The sequence below is a fragment of the Cupressus sempervirens genome, chromosome 3 (genome assembly GCF_028749045.1).
Source record: "Cupressus sempervirens isolate cs-2001-9-10 chromosome 3, ASM2874904v1, whole genome shotgun sequence".
NCBI lineage: Eukaryota > Viridiplantae > Streptophyta > Pinopsida > Cupressales > Cupressaceae > Cupressus > Cupressus sempervirens.
In genome coordinates, this window is record NC_143120.1 from 448,330,220 (window position 1) to 448,351,502 (window position 21,283).

The following is a 21,283-nucleotide window of genomic DNA, read 5'->3' on the forward strand; positions in this document are numbered from 1 at the left end:
CGTCACAAATTGCCATTGCAATTTGACCCCAAATGTTGTAGTGAGTATAGTAAATCACTTGGTGAGAATTAAAAAAATTAAAAGGCATGGAATAGGTGTTCAGGATTCTACCAAAATTTGCAATTTGAAAACTAGAAGATTGTGAGTGGATGAAGAGCCAAGAGATTATGTTGCAACCTAAAAGCCGTAAGTTGTAACCCCTTTCTAAATCTCCAATACTTGTTACTAGTTATAACTAAAATACTTAAATTGAAAACAAAAAGGGAAAATTTTGTTGCTTGACAACTTGTATAAATGTACAATGTGGGTGTTGGCTCATGTAAGCATATAATTTGATGTCAATTTTTTTTAAGCCTTCCTTATGAAGGTATGTCTATGACATTGGTGCAGAAGCACCTAGGCTAAATCCTAGTCATAGTTCCTCATTTTTGTTTTTGGCTTGTATTGACCTTAGCCATGTCAGTTGGGTGTGTTTGGACCTTAGAAGATCATGTTAGTTTTCTTCTAGATGGATTTGACCAGGCTCAATCCATTCTAGATATTTTTGCTTGCCTTGTGCTTAGGGTTTTAGGAAGCGAGATTAGGGGTATGGGTCTTATACCCTAGAAAACTAGAGAAGGTTTTTATTTGAGATTATTAGGCCTTCTATGATATTTTTACACCTTTTTGCATAGGTTTTAGGTCATATGTTGTCATTTGGTACAAAGTTGGGAAAGATGTCAAAAATAGGTCGATTGTTGCTAAAGTTGTCAATTAGGTTAAAGTGGTCCAAATCATGTGAGTTGATTAAATGAAGGATAAGTTATGCCTAGAAAAATTAAATAGGTCATAATAGACCTATTTTGAAGGTTCCAAGTGTCCAATGTCAAAGTTGTTAGGAGATGCAAAATGTTGTTAGCAAGTTTGCAAAGTTGCATGACAACATTGTGACAAGAAAGTTGCATGTTATGAAGATGGAGTTGATAGTTAGGATGAATATCTAAAACTTCTAAGAAAACCTATAAAACCAAGAAGGAGACCCATTCCAAGGAGGATGTTTTAGTAAGTGAATTTTGAAACTGAAAGCCATGAAAATACTATTCTAGAATTGACAGTTTTGGTGGTTTTGATTGCATGAGTACTTTAATGGATTGAAGGGAATCTATTTGTTCTTTATCCTTATATTTTATGTTATTTTAATGCATTGTATTTTGGATTTTATGTTTGTAAGAGCTCATTTATTCATAGTTTAAAAATCATTTGTATATAGCCAGTCTATTGTTTTTGTTTTGGTAGTTTTATGAAATATGGCTCCCCCATGAACCCTCACCATGAAATCATCATGGAATTGAGGGATATAGAAGTGGAGTCTTTGAAAAAAGTACATAGAAAAGGAGAAGTTTTTACAAACCTTTTTTCTATTTTTCAAGTGATTCCCTAGGCAAGCTTTTGATGCATGGCTAGGCGATCACAATGCTTACAACACGGTTTTGGCAAATTGAATGTACTATAAAGTACAATCTAAGATTTTTAGAAGGATGAGGGATGTGTGAAGAAGCTATGTGTGTGAGGAGAAGTTACCAAGACAATATTTTGTAAGTGTTTCATTAGACCCTAGTAAGCGTTGATATGAAATGCTAAAAACCCTTATTATTAGGCATAAAAGTAGCAAGGTAGTGTATGGACAAGTTGAGAACTAGAGACACACAAAATATTGAATTAATCCCAAAAGGGTATTCATATTGGAAATTAGTTTCCCACCTTGTTAAGGGAAATTTGGAGTTATAGTCCAAAAACCAAGTTTGGAGGCCTAATTCAACTAGACCTAATTAGAATCATTCTGCCAAATTTGAAGGAATTGATAGGGAAACTTATGGATTTGGAGACCAAGAGTATACTAGAATTCTAAAATCCCTCAATTAGAATCCCTCACTCCTTGTTTAAGGTAGAATGACCATTCTTGGTGAAATTTTGAGTTTGGAGAACAAGTTGGCATGTCTCCATGGTGGATGCAAGTTGTAAGAACATTGGTGTAGCTGGATAAGGAAGATTGGAGGATAAGATAGAAATCATCTTGAGGTTAGGATGAAAAAGGGGAACCCTAGTAGGCTAGAAGAGAAGTTTAGGTGAGTCCTTAGTGAAGAAAAGAGCTTAAGAAGCAATATAGTTTATATCAGAGCCACCAAAGATTTGGGGCTAGTGGCATACCTTTTTATACTAAAGATTCAATAGGGTAGACTAACATGGTGAAAAATGCATAACTTTCCAAGGAGATGAAGCAACAGAAGGAGAGGAATAGGCTCCTAGAGCAATCACTAGAGGAGATGAAAATAAAAGTGGAGGAAGTTGCCGAGGTAGCTAAGAAGAATGATGAAGATGGAGAAACTAGTGATAGAGGAAAAGGAAAGATTGGTGAGGAAGACATCATTCCTGAACTAGTACCTCCATTGATTAAGAAAATTCATCAAGGCATTGGGTGGGAAATCCTAGTAGGAATCCCTTTGTTTAGTAGAAATATGGACATTGAACTTGTGATGGAATGGATTGAGGGGATGGAAAACCACTTCGACTATGAAGGTATTACTGAACCAAAAAAGTTTAAGGTAGCCAAATCTAGGCTAAGGGGATCAACACTTACATAGTGGAAGTACCTCCATGAAGGGAGGGAGAAGATGGGAAAGAAACCCATTTCAAATTGGAAAGCCATGGTTGCTAAGGTAAAGGAACAATACCTACCTGAAGATTATGAAATTTAATTGCATAAGAAAAAGAAAAGCTTGAAACAAAAATAAATGGATGTGGCAACATATATTGAAGAATTCTAGAGGTTTTGTTTAAGATTAGGAATCCAAGGAGAAGAGCCCCTTAAGGTAGCTAGGTATTCGAGTGGGTTGAAGTGGAACATACAACAAGAAATCAATCTATGAACACCTAAAATAGTCTATAGATGTTTCTAGTTGGCACTAAAAGTGGAAGAGAAGAATAGGAAGAAATCAGACACCAACTTTAGAAGTAGAGATAGAGGCAGAGATGGTAGGAATCAAAGAGGTTATGCTAGTAGAGGTTCATATTTAAAGACCTAAGGGGAAAATAAGTTGACTGATCAATAAGAAGGGAACTCAAAATAGAGGGAGTTTCAATAGGGGAAGGAGTTTTAATGGTAATGGAAGAGGAAGAAGCAAAAACCAAGGTAGAGGATCCTACTTTGCAACTGTGAAGTTCTATAAATGTAGCCGGATGGGACACCTTGCATATAGATGCCCTGAGAAAGGTTCTACTTCCCAAGGAAGTGTAAAAGGGGTTAATTATGTGCAAGAAGAGTCTAGTAATAGCAGCAAGCCATTTGAAGTGCCCTTAGAATCAAAAGAAGGGGAAAAATTGATGATAAGGAGGACATTTATTAAAGAACCCATAAAAGAAGAACCAAGCCAAATAAGAGCACTATTTAGGGTGAAGTGAAAGATGATGCAAGAAGTGGGTAAGGTCATCATAGAATTAGGTTTCATAGATAATATTATAGCAGAGGAGAGAACTGGCAAAGTGAATATGAAAATAATCCTACTAATAACCCCAATAAAGTTACATGGCTCAACAAGGGGCAACATGTTCTTGTAAGGAAAAAATATGATGGAATTTTCAATAGGAAGGTATAAGGACCAGGTACTATGTGACATTCTATCTATGGATGCATGTCACCTTCTACTAGGAAGGTCATGACAGTTTGATAAACAAGCAATGCATGATGGAAACAAAAATGCATACTCCTTCAAGAAAGATAGTGTGGCATTCAAGATTAAATCCTTAATAGAAGAGGGGGAAGTGAAATATTCAAGTCCTAATATCCTTATGGTTGGTGAAAGGGAGTCCTTAAAGACCTTGGAGGAAAGTGAAAGAGTTGGGTTTGCCTTGGTGTTGAAGCCTAAAAAAGAAGTTGCTGACAAGGCAGAAAAGAAGAGAAGGCTACCTAAAGAAGTGCAAGAAATTCTTAATGAGTACAAGGACATTTTTAGTGATGGATAACCTGCTACCCTACCTCCCAAGAGACCTTTTAGCCATCAAATTGACTTTATTCTAGGAGCCACCCTTCCCAATAAGGCTTCCTATAAAATGACCCCTCAACAAAATGAAGAAATTTCCAAGAAAATCCAAGAACTCTTAGACCAAGGCCTAATTAGGAAAAGTATAAGCCCTTGTGTTGTACGTACTATTTTAGCACCCAAAAAGCTAGGAACTTGGAGACTTTACACTAATTCAAGAGCCATAAATAGGATTACTATTAGGTATAGGTTCCCAATACCTAGGATTTAAGACCTAATGGACTATTTAGGGAAAGCAAGGTACTTTACCAAGATAGATCTCAAAAGTGACTATCACCAAATCAAGATAAGGGAAGGGGATGAATGGAAAAAAACTTTCAATACCATAGAGGGTTTGTATGAATTTCTTGTAATGCCATTTGACTTTTCAAATTCTCCCTTAAATTTTATGAGGCTTATGAACGAGGTGTTAAAAGACTGCATTGGTAAGTTTATTGTTGTCTATTTAGATGACATTTTAATTTTTAGTAAAACTAGGTAGAAGCACATTAAACATTTGCAAATTGTTTTCAAGAAATTGCATGAGAAAATGTTGGAATTCTTTAGAATAAATGAGAGGGGGGGTGAATCCATTATCCAAGGTCTAGATATACAAATAAAACTTTTCAATTCTTAGTAGACCCATATCCATAAAACCTTATGATGCATGCATCCATTAGATCATACAATAGATAAACTTTGTAGGTTATTGTCCTAGGTCAAAACAAATTTGCAGAAATGTAAATATGAGACAACATAAGAACATTCACACAATTTGACACAAAGATTTTATGTGGAAACCCAATTTGAGAAAACCACTAGTAACATGCTACTAATTCTCACTCTTTTGAAGTGATGCCTTGTGAGAGGCCAACACTGTTAAAGGTTGCAATACATACTATTAAATGTGACTTGGTTAAAGGATTTCAATCACCTTCTTAGGAGTGAGCCTTGTTAGAGGACTAAAGACCATTCCATTAGAATGTCACCTGATTAAAGGATTTACAAATGACTGTTAGGTCAACCTTAATCGAACGGATTTACCTTAGACTAATACAATGATTAAAAATTAATAATAAGGCTTGTTATGATAAAAAATTACAACTCACTTGTAGATTATAGATAGCTATTTTAGTCCTCCATTCTGCTTGGCATTCACACACTTTAGCTCTAATAGCTTGTTCACTCTTCAAGCATTCATACTCTTAATCCTTCTTGCTTTACATGTCAACTGCAATCACTTCTATTCGGCCACTGAATGAAGCAATACCCTAGATTCCTTGTCTTCCTTAGCTTCTCACACATGACAACCTTTTCTTCTGACCAACCATCTCTATAAATAGAGAATTAAGATCTTTTTCCACTTAACCAAAAAAATTTCCATTTTAGGGTTAGGAAGGATACAATGAATCAACCCGCTCTTCCATTTGGTTCCTCTAGATACTTCTTCTATAATATTCCTTGAATTCTCCTCAAAATGGTTTAACTTGAATTTTGTGCCACCAACTCATCATAGTTATCTTCCACATGCTTCACACAATTCAAGAAAATAAAATAGTTGACTCAAATTTGACAAATCTTTGATTTAACACTATTTACTGTCACTCGACAACTATATTGTGTTGTCACTTAGCCAACACTAGTAACTTGGTGTGCACTAAAGTTTATTGATGCTTGAAACCAACTAAAATTTACTCAACATATACTAAAAATCACTAGGCTTGCACTATTTTTCATCTTTGCTCAAGATCTCTTGATTTTCATTCAGCTTCCATTGATTTCTGCTCAGCTTGCACTAACTGCTCGACAAGACTTGGCAGACATGTTTCTTACTTGATCTTCTTCTAGTCTTAACTTGAGTAATCTTTCATTTTAGACTTTAAGTAGATAAGCAATACACTATAGTATCAATGTCTTACTTGGTCTTAGTGCTTCTTTTACATACCAAATAACTCAACCTTTCCTTAGGTCATATTGTTATCTCCTCTTTTCAAATCCTCTTCATCAATCAACTAAATGATAGCTTTCAAACCAAAAAACAATTGTCTCACTAGTAGGTAGTAGGTTTGACATCATTGAAAAAATAATTATTGTTCCATTATAAGTTCTTCACTTCAAAAAAATCTTATATAAAAATGTCCCTCTCTGGCATTAATGACAAATGAATACCAACAACAATACCAAAAAGAAAATAAATCTTTCTGAAAGAATCTGCCTTAGGGAAGAATTCACCCAAGACTAAGGAACTCAAAACACAAGCACAAATTGGACCAGAGCATGATCAGAATAATTGTATAGTATTCAATTCTATGTACAAGTACACTAGGAGTGCCTCAATATAAAGGCCTCTAAGATGCATCTAGAATGCCTTGGAATTAGCATCATGATAAGTCCAAAAACCAAGCACATCTCCACCAGATATGGGTTATCCTCCATTATGCACGAAAGTAAGTGCGATGATGAGAGGATAAGCCTACAAAGGTGAAACATGCACATCAGTGTTGTAGACAACATGTACTAAATTAGTAGTGTGAAAAATTGTGTTGTCTACATGATAACTTATTGAATGATGCAAACTCCTATTGTGTAGACACCATGTGCACAATTAGAGTTGCCTACTTCTGTGTTGTCTACATGACAACTCTAGAAGATATGCAAAATCCTAAGTGTCTCATAAGGAGAAATAATAAAATAATGCAAAATAATCAAATAATGCACTAACCTAAGTAAACTTAAGTAAAGTGTAAATAGTAAATACCTATTTACACCAATACCCCCTCTTAAGTGCAACTTAGGGGAGTGCACTTAAGCTTATTGATGCATAATGGGTCCTGGCTATGAGGCCATGTTAGGTACCCATGTACAAAAGCAATGCTAATAATGATGCAATGCAATCTCTCATAAAGCAGAGAAAGAGGGAAAACCTCATGGGAAAAACCCTCCTCCAAAAAGAGAGATAAGTACAATAGAGAAAAAGATAGAGAGAAGAAGACCTCATAAGAGGAAAAAATCCCTCTTAGAAGAAGAAGAAGAAGAGAGAAGTGTAGGTACTTCCCTATCTACAACATCTTGCACCCCCAAGAGATCTTGCAAATGAGTATACTTGACCTTGGTGAAGGGTTTGGTGAAGACATCAGCAACCTGCTCTGCTGTAGGACAATATTGTAGTGCAATGATTTGCTCATGTATAAGCTCTCTGATATAGTGCATATGAACCTCAATGTGCTTTGTCCACTGATGTTGAATGAGATGCTTAGAGATTTCAATGGCACTCTGGTTGTCATAATGAATAACTGTCAACTTAGGTAGATCAAATCCAAACTTCTCTAGGATGTGCTATAACCAAAGAGCCTCTGTAGCTGCATTGAAAACCCCTCGACACTCAGCCTCTGTGGAAGAAAGAGCAACATTGTTCTACTTCTTACTTTGCCAACAAATAGGACTAGAACCAAGGTGAAATATGTACCCTAAAGTAGACTTCTGAGAATCTAAGTCTCCTACATAGTCTGAATCTATGTATCCAATCAACTGAAGCCCTGTAACTATTGCATAATGAATCCCATGTGTGTGTGTTCCCTTGATATAGTCCAAAATGTGCTTGGAAACCTTCCAATGAAGCTCATGAGGTTCTTGCATAAAGCATGAAACCATACCAATGATAAAATAAATATTAGGGTGTGTGTGTGTCAAGTAGATAAGGCTCCCAACTAACTATCTATATAATGTTGCATCAACAAGTGGAGTGGTGCACTTAGCCTCTAGCTTGACACCTGATAGGAAGGGAGTAGGAGTAGGCTTTTAGTCACTCATGTGAAACTGAGAAAGAAAGTCACGAGCATACTTGGGCTATGAAAGTGTGATTCTTGTTGAAGACTATATGATCTCAATGCCAAGGAAGTAATGTAGCAAACCCAAGTCTGTCATGGAAAATCTATCCTGTAGAGAGGTCTTGATAGTGGCAATGATGGATGCAGTGCTCCCTTTAATGATCAAGTCATCGACATAAAGCACTAATATCAAGTGAGAATCATCCTTCTAAAGAATGTAGACATTTGAATCAGAATGACATCTGGTGAAACCTACTGAGAGGAGGAATGAATCCATTTTGGCATACCAAGCCTGAGGAGCCTGCTTTAGACCATAAATAGACTTCTTTAATTTGCAAACCATAGTAGAATCCTATACAAACCCCTGTGGTTTCTCCATATAAATTTACTCATGAAGGTCACCATTCAAAAATGTGCTCTTAACATCCATTTGGTGTACAACCCAACCTTGAGCTGTAGCAATTGCTAGTGCTAGGTAAATGGAGTTCATCTTGGCAACCAGTGCAAAAGTCTCTGTATAGTCAATACTTGGAACCTACGAGAAACCTTTGGCAACTAGTCTAGCCTTATATTTATCCACACTTCCATCCATTGCAAATTTGGTTCGATAGATCCACTTGCATCAAACCACTTTTCTTCCCTTAGGAAGGGGAAATAAGTCCCATGTGTTGTTTTTCATCAATGAATTGTATTCTTCCTCCATAGCCTTATCCCATTCTAGAATCCCTGATGCTTCCTTAAGAGATTATGGATCTGAAGCAATGGCTATGTATGCATGTGGAAATGACTTGTGCTATGACCTAGTCCTCTGAGTGTCTGAAGGATTTCCCACCAATGAACCTGCTACATTAAGAGTTTCCTGTGCCCAATGAGGTTTAGTGGAAGAAGATGAAGGAATTTTCTCAACTATTTTTTGACCTTGTGAAGGTGGTGACCTATGAGTCAAGGTTGGAGGAATTTCATCTTCTGAGTCACTTTCATCACTATGATCACTATCCACATAGGAGGAAGGAGGAGTTGAAGAAGCCAAACTTGGACATGTCTCTTCAAAATGAACACTCCTCTCACAAAATATTTTTTGAGTCTCTGGATCCATTAATTTATATTCCTTGAGATGATCAAGATATCCAACAAATATGCATGGTTTGCTTTGTGGTTCTAATGCCTTTCACTTTTGTGGAGGTATCCTAGCCCATGCTGGACAACCAAAAACTTTGAAGTGATTAACACTTGGTTTCCTACCACACCATGCCTCAAAAGGTGTTATCCCATCTAAGGCCTTATGCGGACTTTAGTTTTTGATGTAGTTGGCACAACACATGGCTTTAGCCCAAAACACTTGATCGAGAGACTTGTGTTGAAGCATTCAAGTAGTCATTTCCTTAAGGGTTATGTTCTTTCTTTTAGCTAAACCATTTTTCTGTGGCGTTTATGCAACTAAATGTTGAAGATCTATCCCCTCATGTGTGCAAAAGTCTATAAGTCTGGAGTTGACATATTCTCTGCCATTATCTATCCTTAGGATCTTGATGGCTTTCCTAGATTTCTTCTCAACTTGAGCTTTGAAGGTGATAAATTTGTCAAAGAATTCACTCTTATGGCCAAGGAAAAAGACCCAAGTGTACCTTGAAAAGTCATCAATAAATGTGAGAAAATAGCAAGCCTTACCAAAAGAAGGTACTGGAAAAGGGCTAGCTACATCACTATGAACCAATTCTAGAACAATAGTTGCCTTCCAAGACTTCTCCTTGTCATATTTCTCTTCAGGATGTTTACCTGCTTCACAACCTGGAGATACACCCTCTAAAAACTCGACTTGAGGTAGACCAATGACCATTTCCTTGCTGCTTAATTGATGAAGGTAGCGATAATTAAGGTGTCCAAATCTTTCATGCCATAGTTTACTTTGAGTGTCTGAATGAGTCAACAAGGCAAGAGACATGGACTTAGGCACAAAATGTGAGAAATAATAAAGTCTTCTCTCATGGTTTTCCTTTCCAATTGCCACCATTGAATCATCTTTTAGATTTTTCACCACTGCTGTGTCATGGAGGAACTCTACTTTGTTGCCACATCCATAGTGAGTGATTTGATAGATGGAGAGAAGGTTGGTGCTAAGTTTAGGAACATGAAGTACATCCTTGAAGATGCCATTCTCTAACTCAACATTCCCTTTACCTTCTACTTCAACTTGAGTATCATTTCCCACATAGATGTATGGTACATTTGAAGGTTTTAAAGAGGAAAATTTCTCCCTTGAAGCACCCATATGATGAGTTGCTCCTGAATCTATAACCCATTCCTCAACATTGTTTGTACTTGCAACTAAAGCTTGGCCCTTGCCCTTTGAAGTGGATGAAGAACCCTTGTCCTTGTATGCATTTGGAACATCAATTTTGTGTTTCCTCATAATGTTAACCAATTCATCAATCTACTTATCTTTGCACTCATGTTCATCATATCCATTCCTCTTACAACAGGAACATGTTTTCTTCTCCTTCTTGTTGGAATTGTTCCCCTTTTGATTATTCTTGGAAGAAGACTTTCCTTGTTGTGAAGAAGAATGTTGAGTGGAAGAAGATTGGCTTGTGGAAGATTGTTGTTATGAGGATGACTGTTGTGTGTCATCTTTTGGCTTAGCCTTCCATTGCTTCTGCTTCTTGTTTTATTTTTTACAACTTGAATTACCTTCATTTGCTACCAAGGCTTTGGTTTTGGAAGACTTGAGAATCCCCATTCCCACTAGATTGTCATGTTCAAAGATCAACATTTTTGAGAATTTCTCGAATGAAAGATTAACATTGGAACTACCCATTGTCACTTTGTGTGTATTAAAACTAGAAACAAAAGGATCATATTCAGGTGGAAGATGAGTCATGATGTGTTTGATCATCTTTCCATCTTTAATGGGTTCACCAAAACCCTTCAACTATGCCCTATACATTTCTACCTGGGTAAGATAGTCTTTAATTGTGTCAAAATTTCTAGGATCCAATTTGAGAAGTTTATCCTCTATGGTGTAAGCCATCTCTTCATCTACTGTCCTATACAAAGCTTCTAGTTTAGCCCAAACCTCTATTGGATCTATAAGCTTCCTAATGTGAAATTTGACAGGATCAGAGATATTTTTCAACAAGGTTCCTAGGGCCATATCTTGTTTGGATTCCCAACCTTCTTTATGAGCTTCATCAGCATCAGCAGGAGGTTTCTTGGCTGCACCAATGACATAACGCCATAAACCTTTTTCTACCAATGGCTCTTTAATGTTTTCTTTCCAAGTAGCATAATTATTAGGAGTTAACTTTGAAAAGGAACCCATAATGCAAGAAAACAAGATAAAGGAGACATAGTACAAAGTACACACACCCCCTTTTCACTCAATAAAAAATCCCCCCCCCCCCCTCCCCCCAAAACAAAATGATTTGGGCACTTTATATATAGTGCATTTACAATGGGCTACTTGCCAAAATGGATAAAGTGGGCTTTCTAATTTTACTGATTACAACCTCTGTATATAGTAAAAATTTGAACTATTACAATGTAGCTCAAAATTACATCAATTGTGAAGCATTACAATGTAAAACAAGACCTATCTCTGAAAGTGATACTTTTGTCCAAATAAGACTACAATCTAATTGCAGATCTAAAAATTAGACAAAAAAAATACACTTTCAAAAAAAACAAAATCTATAAAGGAGTCCAGATGAGCCTGTACGATGCGTTTGAAGTTGCAAAAAGTAGGATTAGATAGGTATAGTCACCAAAAAATTCTTATACTGACCAATCCAAGCACCAAAAATAGAAACTAGCTGCACCACTAAAAAATTCAAGAAATTTTACCCAAAATAAAAAAAAATTGCACCTGATTTGGAGTTCCTATGATCGAGTTATGGCTGTTTAAAGTCAGGTTGCCAAATTAAAACTACATATGAAGAGGGGTCTACAGAGGAAAACACTGTGTTAAATTTGATGTTCAAACGACCATTGCAGTAGTTCAAAAATGCCTTGGAATGATGGTTAGATGGCCGTTCAATTTTAGGATAGTAGTTTGCTAACATTAGCATCTACGCAGGGCTAGGATGATGTCACATTATATGGATGCTAATGTGGCATGTATAGATTGTACATAAAAGTATGCTTGTGGTAGCTTGCATGGTAGTACAGATCAACTATGGTGGCAGTGGACCAGTTGGCATCTGACGTGGCAGAGTGTGTAGTACTAATGTGGCACTCTGTCATGTCAAAGGTGGAGGTGGTAATCTTTCCACGTGGTAGGCAGGAGTGATTGTCGTGTCAGCTTCTGCGTGGCATGGAAAAATGCATCTTCAAACAATGTGTGATAGAAAAATAACTGATGGAGATTGAAAAAAACTTATCGCAGTGGGTGCCATAATTCCCAAATAGATGGTGGGAATTTTTTTAGTCCCACATTGCTCAAATCTTGAGGTACAAACATTTTTATAACCAACCCATGGAGAGGTTAAAGTAAAATGCAGTCGCTTAGGCTGGGAAGTGTTCATCGCTGGGTGAGTGAAAATTTGTAGGTTTTAGAAATGTTGACCACTAGTTTGGGTGAATATGTGGTCGAAAAATGGAGGGGCTGGCTTGGTGGAAATAATTTTGTCGGAGCTTGAACACTGCTATTGCGGGCTTCCAAATGAAAATGCCACCTGTGATTTAAATATAGAATATACTATGCACAAGGCCAGGGTGTGATTTCCTGGTGCTTGTGCAAAAAAAATTTCTCTACACACCCAATTGGGAAAAAAATAATTCTGAAAAAAATTGAAAAAATGGAGAATAAGTCATATCTGTAAAATAAATTGCAGATCAAATAAGACCATACCTAGATTTTCAAATCGGGCCTTTAGATTTCGATTTGCAAATTTTTTTTGCTTCCCGATTGATTATGGCCTAAAATAGGCAAATTTATAGTCAATCTTCACCAAATCATCACTTTGGACACAATGGCGAGGTCCACTTTGGCTCTAGATGCTCCCAATTGCTGCTGATGCTCCAAATCTGAATCAAGTCTCTTAGAGAGATGAAGCAACAAGGTCTCCAATGACTATGTGATGAGTATCTCCCTCAACTCTAATACCATGAAAGAATCTACCTTAGGGCAGAATTCACCCAAGACCAAGGAACTCAAAACACAAGCATAAATTAGACCAGAGTATGATTAGAATAACTGTATAGTATTCAATTCTATGTACAAGTACACTAGGAGTGCCTCAATATAAAGGCCTCTGAGATGCATCTATAACGCCTTGGAATTAGCAACATGATAAGTCCAATAACTAGGCACATGTCCAACAGATATATGTTATCCTCCATTATGCATGAAAGTAAGTGCGATGATGAGAGGATAAGCCTACAAAGGTGAAACATGCACATCAGTGTTGTAGACAACATGTGCTAAATTAGGAGTGCAAAAAAACTGTGTTTTCTACATGACAATTCAGTGAATGATGCAAAATCCTATTGTGTAGACACCATGCACACAATTAGAGTTGCGTACTTCTGTGTTGTCTACATGACAACTCTAGAAGATGTGCAAACTTCTAAGTGTCTCATAAAGAGAAATAATAAAATAATGCAAAATAATAAAATAATGCACTAACCTAAGTAACTTAAGTAAAGTGTAAATAGTAAATACCTATTTACATCAACACTTTTAAATTTCTCCCTCTATTAGTGTAGTATATGTCCTTCCTTTGTGTAGGGAAATGCAAGATTTGTCAAGTTCCTTTATTGCTCTCTCTTTCTTATATCTCCCTGTTTAGAGTATCTCTCCCTTCTTTTTGATATTCAAGTATCTATCTCTTTATACTTATATCTTGCTCAGTTCTTTCTCCCTCTTACTAGGTATATGTATATGTATTTCTCCCTTAGTCTTATATCTCCCTCTTTGAAAATAATGCCAAAGACTTGTCATCTCTATATGCAGATATAATCAATTCAGGTTCTCCCTCTATCACCTTACATGTGACTGTAAATCTTCTAATTTAGATCCTTCAATACTTTAGGAAGCTCCTAAAGAAACATCCACTACATTAAGTTGTAAGATACAAAATTCAACTCAGTTGATGTAGGGCACTACTTATGTTTCTTAAGTAGCTTTGGATAGGGGTATCACCCCTAATTTACCTCTTAGATACTCATGAGCATCCTTAGGTAAAGCTATTGTGAACATATTAACTGTTTGTTCTTATGTATTCACATATTCCATCCTCACTTCTTTTTCTTGAACTAACTCTCAAGTAATGATACTTGATTGCAATGTGCTTAGTCTTTGTGTGCATCATAGGGTTCTTTGATAAATTTACAACACTTGTATTATCACAATAAAGTACCACAGGTTTAGTGATTTCCTCCTTCATACCTTTGAGTAGCTATTTGATGCATATCACATTTGTACAATTTACTACAACATCCACATATTCAGCTTCAATAGTAGATTGAGATATGCAACTTTGTTTCTTACTGGTCCAAGTGACGAACCTCTTTCCTAAGAAAAATGCTCCACCACTTGTGTGTTTTTTCTATCACCAATGTTTCCAGCCCAACCAACATTAGTGTAGGCTCTCAACTCAAATTTTTCATTTTTCTTGTAGTATAGACCATAGTCTTCTATTCCTTTTAGATATCTCATAATTCTCTTAACAACCATCAAATGATTCTCCTTAGGATTAGCAAAGAATCTTGCAACAATCCTAATAGATAATGCAATGTCAGGTCTGCTATGTACTACATATTGTAAATTTTCCAATCATTGACCTGTGCAATGTTTGATTGGCATCAGCAGAATCATCATTCTTTGATAGTTTGTGTCATCTCAACATAGGTGTGCTAAATGATTTAGAATCTTCCAATCCAAAAGTTTTCAATATTTCCTTTACATACTCAGACTGAGTGATGTATATATAATATTTCATCTGATATACTTGCAAACCAACAAAGAATATAATCTCTCCAAACATAGACATCTCAAATTCTTTCTTCATTTCATTTGCAAACACTTTACATAATGTATTTTGACCTCCAAATATGATATCATCAACAAAAATTTTAGCTAGTAAATGTTAGTTTGTGGTGATTGATCAGGAAAGTATTGTACATACTTCATAAATTATTTAAATTTTTTTTGGTCCATGGCTGATGTTGTGGCCAACGTATGGCCAACATATGGCTGACATGTTGTAACCCTAAAGTGACAAAAAAATACTTGTATAAAAGGGCTTAGGGTTAGGGATTATTTCATTGTGGTGATGCAAAAATTGGTTCTTGTGGTGGTATTGAGTTGTAAGAGATTGCGGATTGTAATTAGGCTGTAATCACTAGATTTTTATAATATCAAACTTGCTGTTTGGTGGACATAGCCCAGAGATTGGGTGAACCATGTTAAATCTTGGTGCCTTGTGTTCTTTTCTGTGTGATCTATTATTTTCTGTTATTGGTTATATTTGCATGTAATTTTTATTTCTATCTATGGTTTAATCCTAACAAGTGGTATCAGAATAAGGCTATTTTTTTAGTTATCCTTTGCAGGAAAGTCTCACAGTTGAGTGGGAGTGATGGCAGATGAGATTAAGTTGAGGGTTGATAGCTTTAATGGGTAGAACTTCCAGTTATGGAAGATGTAAATGGAAGACTATCTTTATCAGAAGGATTTATGGAAGCTGTTAGAAGGCAAAGCCAAGAATTAGGGATCTATGTCAAATGATGAATGGGATCTTTTGGACAAAAAGGCACTTGGAAGCATTTGATTATGCCTAGCATTATCGATGGCATTTAATATTACAAAAGAAAAGACAACATAAGAGTTGATGAAAACCCTAGCAACACTATATGAAAAGCCCTCTACTTCAAACAAGGTATTTCTCATGAATCATTTATTTAATATGAAAATGGTAGAAGGTGGGTCTGTTGCAGATTATTTAAATGAGTTTAATACTATTACTAGTCAGTTATCTTCTGTGGGTATCAATTTTGAAAAAAAAATTAGGGCTCTCTTGATTTTGTGTTCTTTTCTTGAAAGTTAGAATGGCTTGGTAATGGTTATGAGTAATTCTGTTCTTGGATCTAGTACCCTAAAATATGATGATGTGATCAATGTTATTTTGAGTGAGGAAACTCGTAGGAAATTCTTAGGTGGATCTACATCAAGAAGTGCTTTGAATGCACAAATAAGGGCTAGAAAAAATGAGAAAGGAAGTAATTTTGGAAATTATGGGAAATCAAGAGGAAATACAAAGGGGAGGAAGTCTTAATTGAGAGGACTGAATGACTGCTGGTACTATGAGAAACTAGGTCATAAAAAAAAAGATTGCTAGAATTGAAAGAAAAATGAGGGAGATAAACTAGATGGAGACAAGGAGGAAAATGTGGTAAGTAATAAATCTAAAGAGGATGCTTTGCTTTTGTCTTTAGAAAGTGTTGATGATTCATTGGTTTTAGATTCTAGTGCTTCATTTCATGCTACACCTCATAGAGGTTATTTCATTAATTATGTCCAAGGGGATTTTGGGATTGTTTATTTGGGGGATAATGAACCTTATCAGATTGTTGGAAAGGGAAAAATTAAGATTAAGTTGCAGAATGGGAATCATTGGCTACTACATGAGGTAAGACATGTTCCAAGGCTGAGTAGGAATTTAATTTCAGTAGAAAAATTCAATGATGAGGGTTGTGTAGTTAATTTTAATGATAAAAATTTGGAAGGTTTCAAAAGGTTCCCTTGTAGTAGCAAAAGGTGTGAAAGTAGGCACCTCATATCTTTGTACAAGTCATATTGTTCCTTCTACTTTAATTGTTTTAGAGAAAAATGAATGTTCAGGAACAATTGCTGCGGTTGAGTAGGGAGAACAAATAGTTGTTGTAGATTGTGATACAACACTCTGGCACAATAGACTTGGGCACATGAGTGAGAAAGGTATGAAATTACTTCATTCAAAGAAAGTTTTACTAGGTTTGAAATATGTTAATATGGATTGCTATGAAATTTTTGTGTACGAAAAACAAAAGAGAGTGAGTTTTGTAAAGACTGGGAAGGAAAACAAAAAGGAGAAATTAGAGCTTGTGCATACAGATGTATGGGGACTGGCTTAGGTATCTTCCCTTGGTGGCTCTCATTATTATGTTACATTTATTGATGATGCAACTAGAAAAGTATGGGTTTATTTCCTTAGACAGAAATTTGATGTCTTTCAAACTTTTAAGAAATGGAAATGCTTGGTTGAAAATGAGACTAGTAAGAAATTAAAATGTCTCAAATCTGTTAATGGTGGTGAGTATTATAGTCATGAATTTGAAAATTATTACTCCACTAATGGTATTCATAGATAGAAATCTATTCTAAGGACTCCACAGGAAAATGGAGTGGCTGAATGCATAAACAAGACTATAATGGAGCACGCAAGGAGCATGAGGTTGCATGCTAGGTTGCCCTTACACATGTGGGCAGAGGCTATCAATACTACTATATATTTGATTAATAGAGGTCCCTGTACTCCTTTGCCCTATGGTATTCCAGAGGAAGCATGGATTGGTAAGAAGGTGAGTTATTCTTTTCTCAAAACCTTTGGCTATGAAGCATTTTCTCACATAGATTCTAAAAATAAAACCAAGCTGGAAGCAAAGTCAAAGAAATGTGTATTTGTTGGATATTGCATTAATGAATTTGGTTATAGGCTTTGGGATTTTTTAAATCATAAAATTTTAAGAAGTAGGGATGTCATATTCAATGAGAAAGTGTTGTACAAAGATCTATTACAACAACATGAGAAGAAAGAAGATGATTATGTAGTGCTGGATAATACTCCAAAGGCTGATGTTCTAGCCTTTCCTCATGATGTGCAACAACCACAACAACAAATACCACAAACATCGGTGAATGTTAGATGGTCAACAAGGAAAATTAGAGCTCTAGAAAGATTCTCTCCCTCTTTGTATTCAATTTTAATTATTGATGCTGGTGAACTTGAATGTTATGATGAAACTGTGCAGGTGGATACTAAGATTTAGTGGGAGTCTGCAATGAAAGACGAAATGAACTCTTTGCTGAAGAATAAGACATGAGATTTATGCAAGTTGTCTGCAGGTAAAAGAGCTTTATAGAATAAGTGGGTTTACAGGTTGAAAGAAGAGGAAGGAGGTAAGAAAATATTTAAAGCCCGGTTAGTTGTGAAAGGATTTGCACAGAAAAGGGCATTGATTTTGATGAGATATTTTCTCTTGTTGTTAAGATGACTTCTATTCTTACTGTTTTAAGTCTTGTGGCTACTGAAGATTTGAATTTAGAGTATCTTGATGTTAAAATAGCCTTCCTTCATGGTGATTTGGATGAAGAGATATATATGGCTCAGCCATAGGGATTTGTGGTCAAAGGTAAGGAGAACTTAGTCTGCAAATTCAAAAAAAAGTTTATATGGCTTGAAGCAAGCACCTCGGCAATGGTATCTAAAATTTGATAGTTTTATGCATGAGCATGGATATGATAGGTGTCATTCAGATCATTGTGTTTATTTTAAGAGGTTGGATGATGACAACTAAATTATTTTATGTTTATATGTTGATGATATGCTTGTAGCTGGGTCTAACATGGATCACATTAAGGGGCTAAAACACCAATTAGCACATGCATTTTCTATGAAGGATTTGGAAGTAGCAAAACAAAACCTTAGTATGAATATTTTTAGAGATAGGAAAAATAGAAAATTGATGCTATTTGAGGCTGATTATGTTGAGAAGGTGTTGCAATGTTTCTCTATGGAGAATGTTAACGCTGTCAACACACCTTTACTTGGTCATTCGAAGTTGACTAAGGAGATGTGTCCTAAGACACAAGAAGAGGATGATAAGATGTCTAAGGTACCTTATGCTTTAGTTGTGTTAGAAGCTGTAATCTTTCCTTGGTATATTTATAAACCAAGTTTAGAACTCCTTTCTTTATTGTTGTAATATATTAGGATATAAGCCAAGGTATCCTAATATATTTATTTTTGTCCTTTTTCCACTACATCTTATTTTGTCATCTAGTGGAATATGTGAGGACAAATATATATTGTAATTTCTAATTTTAGATTATTCCTCCTTAAGAGGAATCTCACACTTGGCCTCACACACTTATGAATGGTGGCATTCATAGACATAGGAGTTACATTCCAACTCCTCTCTCTCATCTCTATTTAAGAGATGACCCTCCTCTCTCATTAAACAACAATGAGGGTTCTTCCTCTTCTCAAGTATTGTATGAGCCATAGCTCTTTTGCTCTCTCTCTCTTTCATCTTAGGCTTTTCATGCCTCATTCATAATGTCACAAGGGGTTTTCTTTGATTTCCCCTTTCCAAATATCTTGTCTCATGGTGTTGGAGCTTGAAGCTTTCTCTCTCCTATTTTATGGTAATATCTTTTCATGCATTTACTCACTTAGATTCTTTCCTGGTATTGTTTATTTACAGATTTCTTTTTCCATTTCTAACATGGTATCAGAGCAGTTTAATCTTTGTTTTGAGTGTTTGCATGAAGGTACAATTCGAAGGAGACTCTTGAGAGAGATTTCACTACTTTCTTCTTTAGTCTTTTTAAGATGGAAGAAATTGAATTTTTTTTGGATTTGGCTGGTTTACCGCCAAACCCATTTAACTTTTGTTTGCTCTAATTTGTGCAGGTTACTTCTTATTTTCTAGTAATTTTCATCTAACCCCCTTTGGAAGGCTTGCCGCCAAAGGATTTTCCTATAAAAGCTTCAATTTTTTTTTTTTGGAAGGCGTGCCGCCAAAACAACAAAATATTACTTCATATCATTTATTTATTATTATGCTCTGACAAAGATCGGTTTTCTTTATGCAATCAGGTTTATTAGATTGTCTCTGCATGCATGCTTTAAGTTTTTAAAACTTTATCTGAATTTTTGAGAAAATTTGTATCCCACTATGTTGGATCTTGAATTTTATCCCCATACTGTTCTTTGATCGGTTTTGATGGAGACTGGTTCTTCCTCCTCCATCCTTCCTGCGATCATGTTGTTATTTCAGGGTTTGTTTTGGAGGCCCGGGCGTCATTGTTTTTTTCCCTTTGGGCTTCTTTTCAGTAGCCCTTGCTGCTCTTCGTGTCAGTGTTTGGCACTTTGTGCCTTTGGCTCCCTCGTCGCCATCGGATGCGGTGTTAAGCATTTCCTTCCTCCTTTCTTCAAAATGTCGATGAACAATTTCTTCAAAAAAAAAAAAAATTTTATGCAGATATTTCTGAGTCACCTTCTTGCTCAGATATTTCTTGTGCTTGATAATAAGATTTGTTAATACCTCTACCAACAACCGCAGCCTGCAAATGGGTTGATTTTCTTTTGGGCATGCCAGTTTCATCACTCTCCTCAAGGGGTTTTCTGTGGGGCAACGTATTGGATGCATCATCGTTCTGTTCATCAGACTCACCATTTGTAAGTACATTGGAATGCTTCTCTACATAAGAAGCATCCTCATAGAATCTAAAAATATCATTTAGTACATAGTAACCATTCTCCTGAGGTGCAAGGAAAAATGTCTGAACAAAATTCTTTTTGACCTCTCTGTCCCTTCTTTCGATAGAGCTAGTGACCATTACGAGTACACCTCCATTTAATGAATCTTGAGCATTTGCTGATTTAAGCTCAATAAGATAGACAATGTAGTTCAAAGACATTACTCGGTTATGAATTTCCATCATCCCAGAAGCCGTTTCTTGTTTGTCCCCATCCACGTGAGACATGGTGCTTATCTCTGTAAAATTGATACGCACATTCTGGCTGCTGTTGCAGAACTTGGTAATACTGGTTAACGAAATAAGTTCCCACCTGCACAACAGTTACTGGAGTAGAATATGAGGACGCCATCGCCCCTTAGCGAGATCTGATCTAGTAAGCAGGGTAAAAATGGGAGAATCGGCCCAAGTCAGCAAAAACTAGAGTGAAAACAAGGATATTCACTCCCTCCAAAAAACTGATGGTCTTACATGAGAAAGAAGGGGGATTTGAACGCCAAGAGCTATCCCTTTCAATTCTTCTCGCATTTCCCTAGTCTCTATCGCCAAACGGCTCATATTCTGTATGCTTTGTTTGCGGATATTTCTGTGATGTTTGATTAGCAACCAAACTATCAACCCTTGCGGCAGATCCCATTTCCATCTCAGCGGGATGGAGAAATTTTGCTCTCCTAGTAGAGAAAGCAGTCAGGAATAAATAATTTATATGTCCAACCCTGCACATAGTCACATTATCTAGCATATATAAAATGGCTAGCATCTCAATGAGCTCTGCACCAAAAAAGATCCTTTGATTCTGCAGTGCGCCAAGCAGATGTCCATCAAAATTCTCAAAGTATGTTCAGGCCCTTACTGTCTAGTGCACCAGCTACATCGTTTTA

The 21,283-nt window shown here is 36.2% G+C and overlaps 1 pseudogene; it reads right to left on the reverse strand.

The window, feature by feature from the left end:
- The window catches only part of LOC149567003 (DNA (cytosine-5)-methyltransferase 1A-like), a 105,593-nt pseudogene extending 84,548 nt beyond the window's left edge, over positions 1–21,045 (reverse strand).
- Between the last annotated feature and the right edge of the window lie 238 nt (positions 21,046–21,283).